General features: G+C 43.1%; 1 long non-coding RNA gene across 2 annotated transcripts in view; it reads left to right on the forward strand.

The window, feature by feature from the left end:
* Nucleotides 1-13,274, forward strand: part of LOC141573899 (uncharacterized) — an 85,031-nt gene that overhangs the window by 68,282 nt on the left and 3,475 nt on the right. Inside the window, exons 2-4 of one of the 2 annotated variants that reach the window (XR_012500331.1) lie at nucleotides 2,687-2,985; nucleotides 3,082-9,035; nucleotides 10,172-10,240. This is a non-coding gene — a long non-coding RNA (uncharacterized LOC141573899). Of the gene's footprint in view, nucleotides 1-2,686; nucleotides 2,986-3,081; nucleotides 10,140-10,171; nucleotides 10,241-13,274 lie in introns of those variants that run through there. The other variant, XR_012500332.1, reaches the window with a different exon arrangement.

The following is a 13,274-nucleotide window of genomic DNA, read 5'->3' on the forward strand; positions in this document are numbered from 1 at the left end:
CTTGTGTTCAATTATAGTGCATGATGGTCCCAAGAGCCATCCCTAAAGGGAGACAGATTTGGGTTCAAGTGCTGGTTGGATGACTTGAGCTTGGGCTGTCAGATTTAGCAAATAAAAATACAGAACACACAGTGAAATTTGAATTTCAGATAAACAATGAATAATTTGGGGGTCTAAGTATGGAACAAGCGTCTCTGAAATTTAAATCTGACTGGGCATCGTCCCACAGTCTATCTTGGCAAGACTCCCCTGGGCAGGGGACTGACCTTCTCTAAGTCTGCTTTTCCTCACCTGTAAAATCTCAGGATTCTTATGAGGCTCCTGTCAGGCAGTGCCTATAAAGTGCTTAACACATTCTCCAGATACTCAATAAATGTTGCTGGCCAAGTTACTGTCATTACTTTTACATTTGATGTAATCCAACCTGCATTCTCTTATGGTCAGTTGTTTACATCGTCACCCCTAGGTCCACCAGAGGACCAGTCCATCCTAATCTTTGTCTCTCCAAAGCTTAGAAAGTTCCTGGAACAGAGTAGGTGCTAGTAATAATATGCTAAATAACTTAATTGATTATCAGTTTAACTGTTGCAAAAAAATCAAGAGCCAGTGAGTGAAAAATCAATTATCCTATAAATATTTACCCCAAAGGCAAGATTCCCAACTTTTAAGAAGTGATGGTTGCCTATCTGTCAACACATATTTAACATGTCATGTTAAGATGTTAAAGACACCTGAGAGTCTGCCATGGTTCAAATTTTCTGATTCCTCTGTAATTCTCAGTTTTATCATCTGCAAAATGGAGATAGTAACAGTACCTATGTCAAAAGATTCATTCACGTTCATAGATATAAAATACTTATTTCAGCATCAGGCATGTAGAACTTGGTGCTCAATTAATGGTGGCCTGAGACATCCGGGGAAATTGACAGGACAGCAGGGTGCACAAGAGGAGGGGGGTCCTGTGGAAGATGAGAAAGACACAGGCACCCCCTGGCCACAAGCCACAGGCCAGAGCAGGGTGGCCCACCTGTGCCCTCAGAGGGTAGTGGAGACTTGCTCAAGGAGGCCTGGATACTGAACACGGTGCTCAGAGCTCCTACTGGCATCTGACATCTTTGTTCAGTGTCCATCTCGAATGTCACTAGAATGCAACTCCGTGAGGGCAGACACTTTTAAGTTTTTGTTTACTGGAATATCCTAGAAGGACACCTGGCCTCGAACAGGGGTATGAGTCAGCTGTCCAGGAAGGATGTGAAGAAGTCAGGTTGAGAGATTTTCTATTTTCATTTTCCTTCCTTTCCTTCCATCTCCCCTCCTCCACCCCTCCCTTCCTTCTTTCCTGCCTTTGAGGGTGAGATGAGCGTGCATACAGAGACTAGAGGGAGAGGACCTGGGAAGAAGTAGGGACAGAAAACAACGCAGAGAAGCATCTTCTAGATGACATGGGAGGGATGGAATCCTCTCTTACCTCTTCAGTAAGCTCACTCATCCAACAAACACTTTCTGTACATCTACTGTGAGTTACCACTCACTCCCACCTCCGTCTGGGGGGGTGGTGGGTGTAAAACATGACTGAGACACTAAAAGAATGAAGCTCATCTCTATGTTGTGACTTGGAAAGTACTGCAAGATACATTTCAAGTTGGGGGGGTGTTACGTAGTGCATAGTGTATGCTCTCTCTCTTACACGCATGAGTGTGCACATGTGTGTTTGAATATATGTATATATATTACATAAAACATCCCGACAAGGATGTAAAAGAAATGGCTCACAGTGGTTGCCTCTTAGGGAGAGAACTGGGGAAGAGGGAGATTTCTGGAATGGGACAGAGGTAACTTTTCATTGTATAACATTTTCTTTTATCAACTACTTTGCCATATGCATGAATTACCATTTTCATTTTTAAAGTACTGTTAAAAAATGGAGGCACCAACCAAAAATGTTTTAAATTTTTTTCTATTTATAAAATAATACATTCATAAAAAAGGAACGAGAAAACTATTAAAAAGAAAAGAAAAGAAAGAAAAAAGCAAAGCAAAGCATCGTGATTCCATCGTTCAGATATAACCATTGGGAACATTTTGGTGGTTAATCTACTATTTTTTTCCAATGTAGATATACTTTTTTCCTACCAAATGCTAGTGTTTTGTATCCTGGATTTTTTCCCAGTGTTGAGCCATATATTGGGCACAGTTTCTCACATCATTGAAACAGACATCTGATTATGTGGCCATGGTAGAGATATCCCATAATGTGTTTAATCAGATCCTTATTGTTGGACATTAGGTTGTTCTAGATTTTTCTAACCAGTATAAATAACGCTGCAATAAACATCTTGTATGTACATCTCAGATTATTTCCTTAATGAAAATTCTTTGATATGAAATTGGACAAAAGGCTAGCTGTGTCTATTTCAATCTGTGTTAACAGAGAAAACGTTTATGCTATATTCAGGAAAAAGCAAACTATGAAATAGTATGATTTATTTTTACCCATATATATGTGGGTGCATATGTGTATGTGTGCGCATACACAGACAATACACGTTTCTTACACATACACATGTCCGCGTGATATAAAAGATGGAGAAGACATATACAGAAAAGTTAATCCTTTTCTCAGGTCGGTGAAATGGAGTAATTTTTATTTTCTTCTTTTCGCTATTTTCTAAACTGTCTACTGTAGTGGATACTGTGATGCACCACTCAGGTCCCTGCTCCCAGGAGGCTCTCCTGCCCCCAGTTTCTGAGACACTTTCCAGGAGTTGTCCTCAGCTGAAGGAGCGGACTCACCCAGGGTCACGTGCACTTCCCGGGGACATCTGCGTCTAATGACTGGTCCACGTTGGCATGCGAAGGCCTGGTCGCATGTCTTCCTCCCATCTCCAGAGCTCCCAAGGGATCACCTGAGGCCTTTGTTGTGATGCATCACAGCCCAGTTTCTCCCTCTGCCCCAGTCCTGCTTTACCCCCTCCTGCCTTCCAGGTAAGCCAGCCTAAAATGAACGCGTTCATTGGGTAATGAGGAAAATTTTAATCTAAAAAAAATTCCTTACAAAATGCCTTACTTTTTTTGTTCTAGATGGTGTTCCACTAAAAAAAAGAAAAGTTTCTGCTCTCCAAAGTGACCAGTGAAATATACGATGCTATCTGTTCCCCAGGTCATGCTGGGAAAGGCACCGAAGGCAAATAATCAATTAGTCCTTTCGTCATCCTGTAAGTCCTCTTCCAATGGTGCCCGTCCCTGACCAGCTGACGTTTCCATAACCCACTTGCCACCTTACGCATGTTCAATGACTTCTTAGTGTCCTAAACTTGGAGATTTTAATCTCATCTATTAAGCCAGCAGGCCCAGTAATTCCCTGAATGCATTTTTATTGACTTTGTAAATCAGACTTCCTCACGTTGGGGACCGTGACCAGGAGAGAGGTGTTTGTCTGTGAAATTGGCTGGACACAGACCATTGACTGTGATGATAACCAGTGATTTGTGGGGCCAGATAGACAAGCCACATGCACTAAGCAGATTAAAATATAACAAAACAAAAAGGTTCCATTACCAGGAATACTGGCAAAGGGCAGCAGGATATTTGTGATAAAAGACAGAAAACAAACTAATTCCAAGTCTGGAAGGAAGCCCAAAACAGCTCTCTGCTCCATCTTCAGCGACCTAAAGAGAAAGTGTGGGCATGCTAAACACAGCTAAGTAAACCAATTTCTGAAAGCCCTTCAGCAGAAGTCAGAGAAAGCCGGGCTCTCGCCCCGCCTCGGCCCAGCTTCATAATACTTTGCACACCTCCATGCCTCTTGTGGCAGGAAGAGCTCACAAAAGATGCAGTAACAATTTTAAACAACTTCAAAGAAGAAGACTCTTCTGGTGGCCACCTCCCCACAGAGGATCAAGCCTGATGGAATCCAAATCTTTTGGCCCCTGCCTTCTGTTCCGACATATCCTGTCTGTGTCTCTCTCACTCTTACCCTCACCTCTGCAGTGACGTTGCCTGCATGCTGTTACTCCACAAACACTAGCATGTTCTGGCCTCAGGACCTTTGCACTCCCTTCTCCTTCTGCCTGTAATGCTTTTACACCAGACATCTCCAAGTCTAGCTTGTCTGCTTCACTCAGGTCTCTGGACAGATGTTGCCAACTCAAAGATGCTTCTTGGGTCACCCTATCAGAAATGCACCCCCCTCCCCGGTCTCTCTCAATCTCTCCAATCTCTTGTATTTTTATTCATAGTATTTATTATGAACATCATATCATTTATTTCAGGCTTATATGATTATTTTAAGCCTCACTCCTCCAGAGAACAGGAATTTTTGTCTCTTTTGTTCACTGCTCTATTGCCAGTGCCCGGAAGGGAAAATATTAAAGTATTTGTTCAATGAATGAATTATGTATTCTACCTCCCATCCTTTTATCTTCATCCAAATGGCCTAATTTATTCCTATATTTATTCAACAAATGTTTGTTGAGGACCTACACTAAGCCAGGCCTTATGCTGGTCCTAATAAGGATGATACGGTGATGTGTATGAAATTCAAATGCACTATCAAAATTTAAAGTGCAACTCCGCAATGGTGTCTATACACTTACTGGGAAGAATTACATGTGTGCTTCTCTTCTAAACAGGAAGGTAATTATCTCGTGACTGATTTCTGGCCAATGGGATGCCGGCTTAAGTGCTATGTACATTTTCCAGGACTCTAGACCAGCACAGTTCAATAGAAATGTAACGTGAGCCGCATAATTTTGAACTCTCCAGTAGGCATATTTTCAAAAAGTAGAGAGAAACAGGTTATATTCGCTCTAATGATATATTTTATTTAACCCAACATATTCAAAATGTTACCATTTCAACATGTAATCAATATTTTTAAATTAGTAATGAGCTATTTTACATTCGTTCTCCCATACTCAGTCTTCAAAATCCAGTGGATATTTTATATTTATAGCAATCTCTATAATGATGCTAGCTTTTCACTCAAAACAGTTGATCTGTATTTAGACTTCATAAAATTCACAGTTGAAAAAGTATATATTCATAGATCCAAGTTGTTCCAAACACACTTAAGTTTTCCAATAACTGAACAGAGTATTCTTTTTTAATTTCAATTTGAACTAGTTAACATTAATTTAAATATAAAATTCACTCCCTTAGTCTCAGTAACCGCTTTTGGCTACCGTATTGGATGGTCCACTTGTAGGCTGTAAAGAGGGCAAGCCTGCACTGCCCTGTGCCTCCCTTCTTCCCTCTGTCTGGGAGGTGGGCGCAACTAGAAGAGCCGGACCTAGAGATGGAGCCGTGTATTGGGGTTGGCAAAACCCCCCTACCCACCTGTAGACTGTCATGGGAGAAAGAGATCACCTTTCATTCTATTGAAGCCTCTGTACTTTCAGCTCCACTCGTTACAGCAGCTAAGCCTATACCCTATCTAACACATCCACCAGAGGCTTCTACTACCTCCCAGTCCTGACTTCACTTCCAAAAATATGAATTACTATTAATAACACCATCAGTACTAGTATGTCTCCGCTTACATTTTCCTTGGGGAATTACATCAACCATTCCTCAGTATCTCAGCCTGTTGTTCACCACCCCAGCAGGTTTTCAACTTTGGACTCCAGTGGGTGGAGATCGCCTGGGTTAGGATTTGGGTTCCACCACTGTGATGGTTCAGATTATGTGTCAACTTGACTGGGCCTTGGGGTGCCCAGGCATTTGGTCAAGCATTATTCCAGGCGTGTCTGCAAGGCTGTTTCTGGGTGAAATTGACAGTTGAATAGGCAGGCGGAGTAAAGCAGATTGCCCTCCCTCATGTGGGTGAGCTCCATCTAATCAGTCGAAGTCTTGAATAGAACAAAAAGGCTGACCCTCCCTGACTAAGAAGGAACTCCTGCCTGATTACTGAGCTGGGACACTTGTTCTTTCCTGCCTTTGAATTCAAACTGAAACATGGGCTCTCCTGGGTCTCCAGCTTGCCAGCCCAGAGCCTGGCACTTGTCAGCCTCTGTAATCATGTGGATCAATCATTCATTGTCCTCAGAGAGTATTCCATTCCCTTCCGCCTCATCTGGAAGACGTGTCTCTTCATTGTTTTCTATGTCTGCCTCTTCCTCGGTGATTTCCCTGTAGCTGAGGGAAAGAGATAGAGACAGAGAGATAGAGAGCTATATCCTACTGGTTCTGTTTCTCAGGAGAACCCTGACTAAGACAACCACTATCTGGCTGTGTAACCTCTCTGTGCCTCAGTTTCCCCATTTCTAAAATGGGGAGAGTGGGGGATGGAGGGTATAGCTCAGTGGTAGAGCACATGCTTAGCATGCACAGGGTCCTGGGTTCAATCCCCAGTACCTCCATTAAGAAAATAAATAAATAAACCTAATTACCTTCCCCCTAAAAAAACTTTAAAAATAATGATAAAATAAAATGGGGAAAATGATAGTCCTCCACTAAATGTTACTTATTGTTGTTATTTTATCATTAAAGGACGGCTGAGCATTATTAGGGGAAAAAAATAAACCATGCAAGCAGATATAGGGGGACCCTTCAAGTTCAAGGTCTCCAGCCTTGCTTGGCCCTCAGCGGGCAGGGCAAAGCTTTTATATACCCCCAATCATCTCCCATTCCTGCTCCCCTCAGCAGCTGGTGTGCTTCAGCCCCACAAAGCCCCCTCCTCTTGCCCCCTAAATTAGCCCAGTCCCCCAGGATTAGACCCTGCCTTCTATTTCAGAGAGAAAATTACTGCTTTCAGGCATGAACTTGTTAAAGCAATAATTAATATTTAATATTAAAATAATTTTGTTTCATCCACTGATGCTTTTGATCTGCGCCCTCTGCCTCCTTGGGGATATTCTCTCCACATTAACGTTTCTCTCTTTCTTCGATGCCTAGCCTCTCTTTTTTCCCACAGCTCCTTCTACTTTAACCAAAAAAAGCATGCCTGGGGCCATTTTATTGTTAAAAGCTTCCCCCCAACCTGTCTCTTCCTAGTACCCCGTTTTCCTCCCTCCTCCCCAGCCAGACTTCCTCAAGAAATGGTCTGCCCTGAGCATCTCATGTACTTATTACTACTCCCTCCAGAGCTGCACAGGAAAGGGAGTGAGCCATGCAGATTGGTGGGGGAAGAATATTCCAGACAACGGATGAAAGTGCACAGGACCGGAGGTGGGAGTGTGCTTGGATTGGCCCAGGAACATCAAGGCCAGCGAGGAAGAGTGCGCAAGGGGCCAAGTGGTCAGGGGCAAAATCGGGGCGGGGGCTGGGGTCCAGGTGCGGCGGGGAGTGGGACTCTGAGTGAAGTGGGGAGTCATGGGATGCTTCTGAGCAGAGAAGGGACATACTCCAGCTTCCATTTGAAAAGGCTTGCTCTGCAGAGAAGCAAGAGCAGAAAGTGGGAGCCCCATCAGAAGGCGAAGGCGATAATCCAGGAAGAGAAGACAGGGCTCTGCCCGACACCGAAGCACCACGGACAGCGGGAGATGCTGTGGAACTCTGGATGTGTTTCTTATTCTTTGGATAGATAAAGTGGAACAGCTGGGTCATATGGTAGTTCTTAATTTTTTGAGCACTACCATATACAGAAGTAGAAACATATTGTATACATGAAACATAAAATGTTATAAATCAGTGTTATCTTCAATATACACACACAGACACACACACACATAAAACAAACAAACAAAAAAACTCTGGCTGTGTCTTGAAAGCAGAGCCAAGAGAATCTGCCGGTGCTTCGGATATGGACCGTAAGAGAAAAGGAGGCATAATTGTTGCCCCCAAAACTTTGTCAATTCACCCCTCCCATGGCCATCTGACCTCCTCCTTCTGGGGCTATCAGATGCTTCACATTTACAAGGGCCTCAAATGTAAAATTTTGGTGTAAGTTTATTCCTAAAATTGCAACGGCAATTCCATATAATAAGGTAATTATAGCAGGAAGATGAGAGAGAGAAGATGGGATACAGTGAAAGATGAATAAAATGCCTGTTCATCAGAGCTGACAGTCAGTAGGTAGTGCCTACGGTTGATAAACCAAGGAGTAGCAAGTTTTGCATGTGATTTAGAGATGTGAGGGTAGCCGCTAGGAAAAAAAAATGAAGACGGGTTAAAACTGCCTCTGAGAAACAGGATTGAGAGCAGGAAGGGGTAGGGCAAGAAGATGGTTTTTCATTAAAAGCTATTTTGTACTCTCTGTTTTCTTTGTTTCTTCCTTTCCTTTTTCATTTTTAAATAATGAACATGTATTATTTTCATCAAAAAAATTTTTTTAAGAAACTCTCCCTCTCCACCAGTAAATCTGTAGCACAAGACTTTTTGTATCCTCCTGTGTTCAACTGGTGATTACGTTTTTTTATTTGTTTGGGTTTTTACAAATTCCCTTTATTGGCATTATAATGTTGATCTTGCTATAAATTTTTTAAAGAGCTTCAGCAAAACAGAAATGCTCTGGCTCCCAAATGACTCCGCCTGTAAACACCGTTTATAAGCTTGTTTCCTGTAACATATTTCGAATGGAATAGCTGAGTCCTTCAGAGCAAATGAGCTGTTCGCATGTTGGGGATTTCTTTGACATGGAGCGCGGCACGGCTGTCGCATGGGGGCTGTGACAGAGAGCTAATTGGCATTGTTTCCATTTGTTAAATCCACTTGTTTAAATAACCGTGCAGAACAAAACCCATCTCGGCTGGCTCCATGTTGCCTAAAGCTCCAAGTATGGACTAAACGGCTTTTGCAATCGACCTAAAATCTCTCCTGGGTCACTTCCTACAACTCCCATTTCCCTCACCACCCTCCTCCTCTACCCCTGCTCACTCTATCCTCGCCACTCTGGCCAGTGAGCACTTTCCAGTTCTTCTGTCTGGTTGGCTCTTCTTTCAAGGATTAACCAAAGCCTCAACTGAGCTTTTCTTCTAAGATGCTTTAGACTCTTGGAATCCTTTGTAACCTACCCGCGCAACTCACACCCTCCCCTAAAGGCTGCGTGATGGATGGGAACCTCTGAGTCCTCCCTTTCTGCACTGCTTACCCTAAAGGTAAGCCTTCGCTCCTTCGCTCATTCTGCAAATCCTCATGCACCACCTGTGGTTTTGCATTAGGAATACACAGTGAGCAATATGCCTAGGACACAAGTCTCGTGGGGAGCAGGGACAGCTAAACAAGAGATGACAACAGCATCACGGTACTTTAATAGGGGACACACAAGGTGCTGAGAGAATATATAAATAAGAATGACTGAACAGGGCAGCAGAAAGAGCTGAAAGAAAGAGACGTTTTGCTGGTACCTCAACCCTGTGTGGGAGTTTTGAGGCATGGAAGAAGGGTGTTCCGGCGGGAGTCCAAGATGGCTGGGGAGAGGGTGGGTGCGTGGCTGGAGTGGCACAGGGACCAAGGTCAGGGGACACCAGAGGCCAGAGAGGTAGGCAAAGCTAGCTCATCGAGGGCCTTATAAGTCTGCAAAGGGAGTCTGGACTTTATTCTACAGCAGTAGGGAGCTACGGAAGGTTTCTAAGCAGGGCAATGACATGATCAAACCAGTCTTTTCTCATTATTGCTGTTTTCAGGGTTTTACTGCAATTACCACATGGAAATAGTCAGGAAACAAACAAAAAAATGAATATGAAGAGTTTAAAGTTGTAAAGTCTTACAAAATGTTTACAGAGATGTTTCCTGACCTGTATGCTTTTGCTGATATCCTGTGGGTATTCATATTTAAATAATTTTAGTTACCAAGTAGCAATTAAATATAACATCATGTAGCTATAATAATACAAATGTAGATAGAACGTAGCTATAATAAATGTGCAATGTAAATACAGTAAACGTAATATAGATATAACAGAAATTTTTCTTATTTTAAAAAATTTATTGCAAGATTAATTATAGTTGTTATAACAGAAAATACAGAAAAAAAAAAGAATAAGAAATCATCCCTAGGCTTACTGACTAGTGACAACCACTGTTTTTTCCTGCGCACAGATGCACGGACCCATAAACTGCTATAAACACGGCATCGTTCCACATGTAACAAATCTTACCATCTACTTTTTTCACTGAACACATATCATCTTCATTTTCTGTGTTATTAAGCATGTTATTCAAAACTTCGCATTGGGAATATTCATACTGAATTATATTCATTGTGTGTGTGTGTTTTTTTTTACTCCTCAAGTAATAATTCTTAATGCAGACACCCTGAGAAAAAGAAAAATGCAAAATACAAGAAGTCAGTTGTAGCCAGGTAAGCATTTTCGTGAATGCCCTTGGTAACCTTTTATTTTCTAAACATCTGTTTATTCGCAAGACAAACTCATTTTTTTTTTAGAGAGGGAAAGAAGAATGCATTTTTTAAACAAACACTGTTCATAGCATCTTATTATAGACTGATTTTCATTTAACAATATGTTGTGAACATGTTTCCACATCTGATAAATGTTTCTATGTGGCGCTGGAAGCCCCTTGGGACATCTGACCTCATTCACTTCAATAAGTGAAAATTTTTTCATTTTATTGAGGGTGGGACTTACCAAGCCACTCTCATTGTTTGTACTTCCCTCAAGAGCTCTTACTGTTAAGAAAAGTACTCTGCCTACTTCTTGGGCTCCAAATAGGTCGGGGAAAAATTGCCCCTTTGTTTTAAGTGGCATCTTAAGAACTAGAAAATGGTTACCTCTTTCCCCTCTCCTCCACCCTGCCTAATGGTTAAGGCTCTCTGTCCATCTCCTTGTGAAACCTGAAGAATGCCCCTCCCAGGAGTCACCCATTTCTCCCTCCACTCACCATCCATTTAGATTCATGCATTTCTCAAGTCTACACTTATTATATTGTACAAAAGTTAGTTTTCTCTATTTTCTTAGTTACCGCTATTAAAGTTTTTTTTTTTATTACACCCTACTATTCAGGCAAATGTGACATCACTGCCTCTTCTGGAACATGTGACATCTGGTCTCTGGCAGGGCTTGTGTGATAACACTGCACAACCCCACAGCGTGCCATTCACATAGTCTATGATATGAATGAGGCCCTCTACAGTTGAACAGTACACAACCTATACAACCTTACATGGCAGCTTCCACTGGACACCACGTGGGGCTGGGAAAGTGATAGGTGGGAGCTGACTGTCAGCCCTCAGGGGTCACTTTGGTGGTTTCCCTGGTGGTCATTCTCTGCTTGGGTCAATGGTTGGACATGGATTATATTTTCCCACTTTGATCATAGGATCCTTTAGGAGCAGTGTTCTGAAAATGCCAGTCTCCTCCCAATAAGAAAAGAGAAACAAAGTCCCAAGGTATGGGGACCCAAAATTTAATCTTCTCCCTTTTTGTGAGGGTAACTCACTGGAGATAAAATCACTAAGTAAATCCTCCCCCCCAGGAGATGTAAATCACTGAGATAAAATAATTACTTCATAGTCTAGACCCAAGGTTGCCAGCAAGTGGACTACATCATTTACATCTTCTGTGACCTGCAGAGATGTTGTGAATTTAGCTGCCAACTAATTCCACGCAAAAATCAGCCTCTTTTGAAAAAACTGGAAGACAGGGCAACACGAAGCCCGTCTTCCCACGTGGCAGAAGTCAGCCAGAGGTGAGTGGCAGCCGTCCCCTAAGATGGGTACCTTATTTTTCAGTCCTCCTCAGTCCCACCCCTGCCTTTTCCTCCCTGCCCTGGCTGGCCTCCCTCTGACCTACTAATCATTTTATACTGATTTGCAGAGTCCATTAATTTATTGAATTTTTATACTAATAACAGATCTTGGCTATAGAATAAAAAATTAAAACCTAGAACAGATTCCAAGAGCTATGTTTCTCATTGCACACAAACAACCAATTAGTCCTGAGGAAGCACCGTCCGTCCCCTCCCTCACTTCTCCCATGAAAGCCACTCAGCAATGAATACATTTTCAGAAATCATCTCTGATCTACCTTGAAATGAGCTCAGAGATCTCCCAGAGCTGGTATAATTAGTTGTATCTCCAAGGCAGTGCTTCCCTGCAGGGAGAATCAGGCCATTTTAAATTAACCCTTTGTGGCCTGAACAGGCATTGATGAAAGAGGAAATGCCATTCATAAGTGAGCTCCCCAAACAACTCCAAATCCACCTAGCATTTTCCTCCAAAAAAGTAGCAGACTTTAAAAAATAAAAAAAAAATTTTTAAAACTACTCACTGAAGGAAGAAAGCCGGCATGCTCCTTCCCTGTTTTGAGCCGAATAAACTAGTTTACCTTTTAGAAAAGGCTATTTAGAGGTGTTTCAAGAGAAATATTTCTCTTCATAATTCTCAAGGTTGTGAGCACAGCTTTCCAGCACCTCCACTCACCAGTACCTATTGGAGGATACAGATGGGGTGTAATTGACATGTCAGCAGCTTTGAGAAATTTCTGCCCAGTGAAAGGAATTCGTTGAGGTCTGATAGGGGACTACCCTTCCTGGAGAGGTGCCATGTTGGGGCAGGGAAGGGGAGAATGTGGTAGAGCCTGCCGCCAGCCTCTGCCCCCTAAGTCAGGGTGTGGGCTCCAGGCAGCAGTGGCTTGAGAGACTGGGCTCCTGTTCCCTTCCCAGAGCCCTGGAGGGTGCCTGGAATAGCCTGCAAGACAGGCTTCCTTGGGCCATGACCAACCTGGTGGACTCAAACCCATAGATTCCACCAAGGGACATATTCTCCCACACCCTATAAAGGAGAGTCAGATCAACAAGCCCAAATAAACACTGATTTCCCCTGTCTGTCCCAACACCCACTTGGACAAACCACCCTACATAAGGTGCTTTCACACAGGAAAAACAAAAACTAAAACAGACCACTCCATTCACCAGTGGGCACACCCCCCGTGGGCACAACTACAGGGGAACAGTGGGCTCACATCTCAGGTCCTACCATCTTCTTTAATCTGCCCCTCCTCCAACCCCTCCCCCAGCCTGGACATCCTCTGCTTCCAGAGTTACTTGTCCAAAAGGCAAAGCTGACTGTGCCATCACCCATTTCAGCTCAATCCTTCAAAGAAACTCTCCCGGGGCTCCCTTTGCCCTGAACTATGACACAGCCAACTCTTCTGACCTCATCTGGTACCACTCCCCAGCCCCCATCTCTCCCACCCACTCTCCAACCACAGAAACAGTTTTTAATTCAGATTCCTCAAATAGTTCAGGCTTCCGCCCACGCAGAGCTTTGCACATGTTCCCTCTGCCTGGCTTGCTCTTCCCACCCTGCCCGCTGTGGCTTGCTTAGTCCCCATTCATCCTTCGAATCAAGGCTCAAATGCCACTTCCTCCAGGAA

Source organism: Camelus bactrianus, chromosome 18 (assembly GCF_048773025.1).
Source record: "Camelus bactrianus isolate YW-2024 breed Bactrian camel chromosome 18, ASM4877302v1, whole genome shotgun sequence".
NCBI lineage: Eukaryota > Metazoa > Chordata > Mammalia > Artiodactyla > Camelidae > Camelus > Camelus bactrianus.